Raw genomic sequence first — 7,063 nt, 5'->3', positions numbered from 1 at the left:
TCTTCCTTGATTGTTATGCTTAAGCATTCCCCAACACCTTTGTATGGCGTAGAAAAAAAAAAGAGAAAATAAATAATATGTTACTAAACTTGGACGAGTACTAGAAAACAAGTGCACCTATATCCAACATGATATGGTCAATTAGAAAATGTCTAACCAAAATTTACAAGATGGCATTCAACTAAGGATTAGAAGATTGCATTCGGCTAAAAAATGTAGAATCTTGAATAAACGTGCATAGAAAGAAACATTTATTGAACCAACCGGAGAAGATATAAAATACAGCCAAAATCCCATTACTTTGTTGATGTCGATATTGATGCCAAACCTGAGAAATACAACCAAAATCCAACTGTTATACGAGATTGAATGAACCAACCTGAGAAGAGACTAAGTACCAAGATCCAATAGTAATAGGCCAAAAAATTAAGATTGAAGAATTATAAAATAAGACGGCATATGGTCATGCACACACAACAATAAGAACCACGCCTACTATATCCTTGGTAACTAGCATACGGATATGACACTAAAACATTGTTGGCTCAATCCTCATATTTGTTATCTCATACTTTGATTGAAATTGTTTAAATATAAAATTTTAATGCACGAGTTCTAAAATTTACATTTAAATAATGTAGCGCCCCGAAACCGATCTCTTTAGTTCTCTCTATCATTCTCTCTGAAAACTTAACATGTTGGTTTCCTTTGATGGAATGTACTCTAAAATGTTATGACGTTAGTAAAGATGATACAAAAATAATTTAAGGCACGTAGTATATAGTACTGGGACATTTACATGATACAGCTTAATTCACACTCATCAATTAAAAGCAAAACGAGTAGAAAATTCAGTTAGACTAGTCTATCTTCGACTAAGTACAACTTTCGACTTCGATATCCAAATGCAACGAAACTAGATTCATTATAAAACTGACATAAAGTACTATCTTTTTAATGTAGGTAGCTGAACCTAATTTGGACAGTAGCTATGTCAAAAGTTAGCTCAAAACCAGTCCAGTGCACTGCCCAATGCAAACTACCACACTGTTCTACCTTCTAATACAAGTAGTAAACAAGACAATGGATATATTAAAGTAACTAATTACCTGACCCTTGAACATCTAAACAAAACAAGGAAAGCAAGAAAATATCAAACCAGTTCACGTTGGTGATTAGATTTCAATTAATATGCTCAAATGACGCGGGCAATTGAGTGTGAACAGCCCACCTTTCAAAATAAATCTAACATGGTTTGATTCGTTGGAAACTACATTCCAAAAACTAACTTTTTCATGTTTTAACTAAAATTTCGTTGTCAATCAAACTCTATGATAATTAAGCCCAAAAATAGTTCATGAATCAACCATGGTCTAGGAGAAGAAAGGAGTCATTTCCCTTTCCATTCATGTGTCAACAACCAAGGAACTATAGTTGATTGAAGAGGGGCAACAAATATAAACTCCACCTTTTCCACGCCCAGTAGCATTCCCAATAGGTGAAAAAGACATCTAGTTAAAGTGAACTGTGTTCGGGCCTTTTTTCTCCCCTCCTTAATTATCTAAAAACCTCTAATTAAGTGTATATTATCCTTGCTTTTTTATCAAGCTCGTGTTGGGTTCCTCCCTCCTCTTATTCATAGTGCTTCCAATTGTAAGGTTGCACTCTCTCCATGAGCCGAATACCTTTCCTGGTCTCCCTTTTTTCCGATCCCCGCAAATAAGATTAAAAGAGAACCAATAATCCCTTTTTGAATGCACAAACACGAGGTGTATGTACCTCTTACCTCTTACTCTCCCCAGGTGACACTTAAAACCTACTTAAGAACATATCCTAATCTAAAACCAAAGTCACATAATATAATGTAAATTAAACTAAGTAGGCACTGGCGCACACACTAAGCTAATCTCAAGCAAATAAATCTACTTGGAAACATTTATGCTAAATTAACATCATTCATTTGTTTAAATTAACAAATAGTTGAACCAACCATAAACGACAAGATATAACTCACATGTAGTAGCAAATTATAAATAATAAAAAACATGAGTTGCAATCAGTTCAAACATTGCATTCGCAGCTCTCAATTTTAGAGCTAAAATACCAACTAAAAACCCTCGTTTCAACAAAACTCAAGTCATTCAATATAGCCATACTTAACTCTAAAACTGGTTACAAGCTAGGCCATACTTAATGTAAGTGAGCTTCTTTAAAAGCAAGAATGGGATCATCTTACAGCCTATAACTTCTTTATCCACTTTAGTTGATTATCAAGTTAATAAAATCATAACAATGAAGTCAAAAACCTCAAAGCAATACTACATAGTCTAATTGCGTTGATGTTTAGCTCTCAATTATATAACTGCGTTGATGTTCGACCATTTACTTTTTGGTGTGGAACTGATTTTTTTCTACAAATGTGGGGGATAGATTGTCCATAAGACTTGCAAAATATTAAATTAAACCAAATCCTATAAGTAACTAACAAATTAGCCATAGGTAAATTCAGGGTCATAACATTTACCTTAAATTTACATGTGTATTTCAGCTTTTCATCTCTACGAGACTCTTTCTCCTGAGACACACAATTCAAGCATAATGTTCATTAAAAACAGGTTTTCTCAATAAATAAATAAATAACAGCATGAGGCAAACAATGTTAACCTAACATGCATAACTAGATGACCAAGACAGATACGAAGCTTATGTTAAAAAAACCTACTTTTTGTATTCTTGAAAACAGATGCTCAAAAACTCTAGGAGTCATCCCACAATTAACACTATGTCTTCGAGTGCCTCCCTCAATGTCTCCCAACATTGTGTGGGTCTTTCCACTACCAGTCTGCAAAAAGCAAGCTTTAGTAAATAATATGTACTAGTTTCAAAATGAAAAAAAGTTACCCAAGGAAAGGGAAGCAGCCCGATCCTTAAAGAACAATGCAATGACAAAAGGTAATGTGGAAAGTAACTTGTCCATAGGCAACCATGCAACTGTTATAGCCACCCATTCAATTCTCCACCATAGGCAATCCTACAACTTTGAATAGGCTTTCTTGTTACAAAACTTACAATATCAAAATGCATATAAGTGAATAACAGACTTAACCTGTGTAACATTCTCATCAGCCACATGATCGAATGTAAAAAACGAGACTCGGGAGGCCCACTCCAAGTAATTGTTCGACTACTATCATGTCTAACACATTTCTTCAAGGCCTTGTATTGATATTTCAGAATTGCTTAGAGGACGTATTCTAATGATAACCTGTACATAATATCAATAAAAAAACAACAAATTTATCACTAAACAGTATTACAGGATAGTAACTCTAAGCTTGCACACCAAAATTATATACATTAACCAACAAATAAAGTAAACCCTAATAAATGAAGTATATACCTGCACATTATGATCTTTCCAGAAAGATAAATCTTCTTCCAACTTAAAACTCTGAACACTATCATGTTCTTGTACTTCATCAAAATTTAATGAAGAAGAAGAAGATTTAAAAAGAGTATCTTACGAAAAAAATTAGCCTTAGGAAAAAAATTTACTTTTTTTGGATGGAGATTTTAGTAAGGTGGGAAATGGGTTTCACTATATATGGTCAATTAGAAAGAGAAATGGTAGAAATTGGGTTTTACTTTAGCCGCCCATGTTCTCTTTGATACTGGTGAGAGAGAGATAAAACCCTTAAAAACTTGGGCGGCGAGAATGAAAACACAATCTATTTTATTTTTCAATTTTTTTGTTCGATACTGAGCGGCAAGATAACGAAAACATGGGCGGGATAACCAAATAAAGCCGCGGGTCTTTTTTATTCATTTTAGATTCATTTATAAATGTATTCATATATTATAACCAATTAAAAATATATATATTTTGCCGCGCCCAATTTCCTTCTGAGGCTAGAAGTGAACTTGTAGCAGCGGGAAGCCTATACCCGTTGTGAGAAACTGGCTCAGAGATTTGGCTGCGAATGCTGACAAGCCGTGGCCAAACACCATATTTTGCCTCAACCGAAGATGGCTACCACAAAAGGTTCTTTTAGCCTCAACAATTGATGACCGTGACAAAAGACTCACGGCAAGAAGCCTTTTTTTTTTGTAGTGCTTTGAGGTTAGTTCAATGCATTTGCATCCAGTTCCCGATTTCCCGACAATTATTTCTTTTATATTAGTTTGATGTATTTGCATCCAAGTTTTGATTTCCCGTTAATTATTCTTTAAGGTTAGTTTAATGCAGTTGTATCCATATTCCGATTTTCTATTAATTACTTTTTAAGATTAGTTTAATGCTTACATTTGCATCCAGTTTCCGATTTCTGGTTAAATATTATTTGAGGTTAGTTCGATGCATTTGAATCTAGTTTTTGGTTCCTCATTAATTGTTATTTGATGTTAGTTTCATTCAGTATTATATATGTTTTGAAATATTTGTCATTATTGCTTTGCCGTTATTTTTTTTCCATTTTTTCTATTATATATTTTGTGATGTTATTTTTGTATAATTTAATTTTTCACATGTAATTTGTTTTGATTTGGTATATAATTTATTTAAGCCCAACGTCCACTTTAACTGAAAATTATATATATATATATATATATATATATATATATATATATATATATATATATATATATATATATATATTGTTGATATAAATATATATATATATATAGTGTTGAAAATTTATAAATTTATAAATTTAATTGGAATCTCTGCCGTAATTATTGTGACCCGGAATTGTGATTTTTTGGAATCTTTAATTATGAATAAATGTTGAAATCCCATTGTGGATGACGATCAAATCGAAAGGGTTTTAGGAAAATTGTTTTTTAAAGTGGAAACTATTGTTTTTAGCAATTTAGTTTTTTGTCTCATATTTTTTTTTTTTGTAATTAGCTATATTTTTTGGAAAAAGTTAGAGACTCTATGAAACTCTAGATAGGATTGTTTTTGTGAAACTCTAGGTGGAATTGGTTTTTCGTAATTAGTTATAGTGTTTAGAAAAAGTTAGAGACTATATGGAACTTTATATGGGATTGTTTTCTTATTTATATTCTACTTTTTTATAAGTAGTAATAGAGTTTAGAAAAAACTGGAGTCCCTGCGAGTGTTCCAAAAAATAGATTGGTGAGGGTATAATTAATATATATATATATATATATATATATATATATATATATATATATATAATTGGAATATGTCATAATTATTGTGGTCGTAATTGTGATTTTTTGAATCCTTAACTATGAATAAATGTCTAAATCACACAAAAGATGGCTTAATCAAATCAAAAGGGTTTTAGAAAAATCGTTTTTGTGGAAATTATTGTTTTTTAGCAATTTAGTTTTTGTTTACTTTTTTTTTTTCTTAATTAGCTATATTGTTTAGGAAAAGTTGAAGATTTTGTGAAACTCTAGATGTGATTGTTTTTTTCATAATTAGATATAGTGTTTAGAAAAAAGTTAGAGAGTATGTAAAACTCTAGATGGGATTGTTTATTTATTTATATCATACTTTTTATATTTAGTAATAGAGTTTAGAAAAAACTGCTTTTATATTTAGTAATAGAGTTTTAAAAAAATTGGAGTCTTTGTGAGGGTATACTTATAATATATATCTAACGATAAAGATAAATATTTGTTTCTTATTTTATCTCCTATTTTTTCTTAATTAGCCTTGACACGTAGACACTCTAGAAACGCTTCCTTAATTGAAGAGGGTATATATATATATATCTACTATCTATATACTAAAGCAGAGACCTTTAAAGGAGAATTTTCTCTCTCCTATGTGTCACTCTAATATGAGAGTTAGCTTTTTTTCTATCATATGTGACACTCTAATATGAAAGATAGTATTTTTTAATAGCCTACAATCCCACGCACATGGAACATCTTTGGAGAGTTTGAGTGTATTTTTAATTCCTATATTTGGAGAGTTTGAGTGTATTTTTAATTCTTATATATTTGATCAAATAAAAAAAAATACTAAAAAAATAGGTAATTTGTATAAGGTAATTTTCTATTACTACGAATAAAACACTTTTAGTGTTCCAATTCTTATATATTTGATCAAATAAAAAAAATTGCTAAAAAATAGGTGATTTGTAGAAACTAATTTATATTTGATCAAATAAAAAAAAATTGCTAAAAAATAGGTGATTTGTATAAACTAATTTTCTATTACAAATCATACAATTTTAGTATCTATGATAAAACACCGACTTATTTCGAATATATCCTTAACATGGCCTCAAAACATAGTTAAAAACAATTACACAAAATATATAATAGAAAATAAAAAAAAAATTACATCAAAGCAATAATGACAAATATTTTAAAATATATATAATACTGAATGAAACTAACGACAAAAAACAATTAATGGGGAACGGAAAACTGGATGCAAATGCATCGAACTAACCTCAAATAATATTTAACAGGAAATCGGAAACTGAATGCAAATGCAAGCATTAAACTAATCTTAAAAAGTAATTAATAGAAAATCGGAATACGGATACAACTGTATTAAACTAACCTCAAAGAATAATTAATGGAAAATCAAAACTTAGATACAAATACATCAAAAAATTATTGTCGAAAAATCAGAAACTGAATGCAAATGCATTGAGCTCACCCTCAAAGATTAAATTAACGGGAAATCGAAAACTGGATGCAACTGCATTGAACTAACCTCAAAGAAAAATTAATTATAAATTGGGAACATAATGCAAATGTGTGGAACTAATCTTAAAAACTAATTAATGGGAAATTGGAAACCGGATGCAACTGCATTGAACTAATCTCAAAAAATATATTGGATGCAAAATCTCAATAAATAATTAACGGAAAATCGGAAACTGGATGCAAACTCATTGAACTAACCTCAAACAATAATTAACGGGAAATCGGAAACTAGATGCAAATGCAACTTTATCAAATAATAAATACGAGAAATCAGAAACTATATGCAAATATATTAAACTAATCTAACATAATAATTAACCAAAAATCAGAAACTGGATGCAAATGCATTGAACTTACCTCAAAGAAC

General features: G+C 30.4%; 1 long non-coding RNA gene across 1 annotated transcript; it reads right to left on the bottom strand.

Moving 5' to 3' along the window:
* Positions 1–260: 260 nt before the first annotated feature.
* LOC147492771 (uncharacterized) lies at positions 261–2,845 on the bottom strand. Its single transcript, XR_015198137.1, has 3 exons — positions 2,723–2,845; positions 2,525–2,575; positions 261–328 (listed from the first exon to the last, which is right to left on the bottom strand). It is a non-coding gene; the product is annotated as an uncharacterized LOC147492771 (long non-coding RNA).
* Between the last annotated feature and the right edge of the window lie 4,218 nt (positions 2,846–7,063).

The sequence above is a fragment of the Coptis chinensis genome, chromosome 6 (assembly GCF_015680905.1).
Source record: "Coptis chinensis isolate HL-2020 chromosome 6, ASM1568090v1, whole genome shotgun sequence".
In the NCBI taxonomy this organism is placed as follows: Eukaryota; Viridiplantae; Streptophyta; class Magnoliopsida; order Ranunculales; family Ranunculaceae; genus Coptis; species Coptis chinensis.
This window is presented reverse-complemented; position numbering and strand designations above follow the sequence as displayed.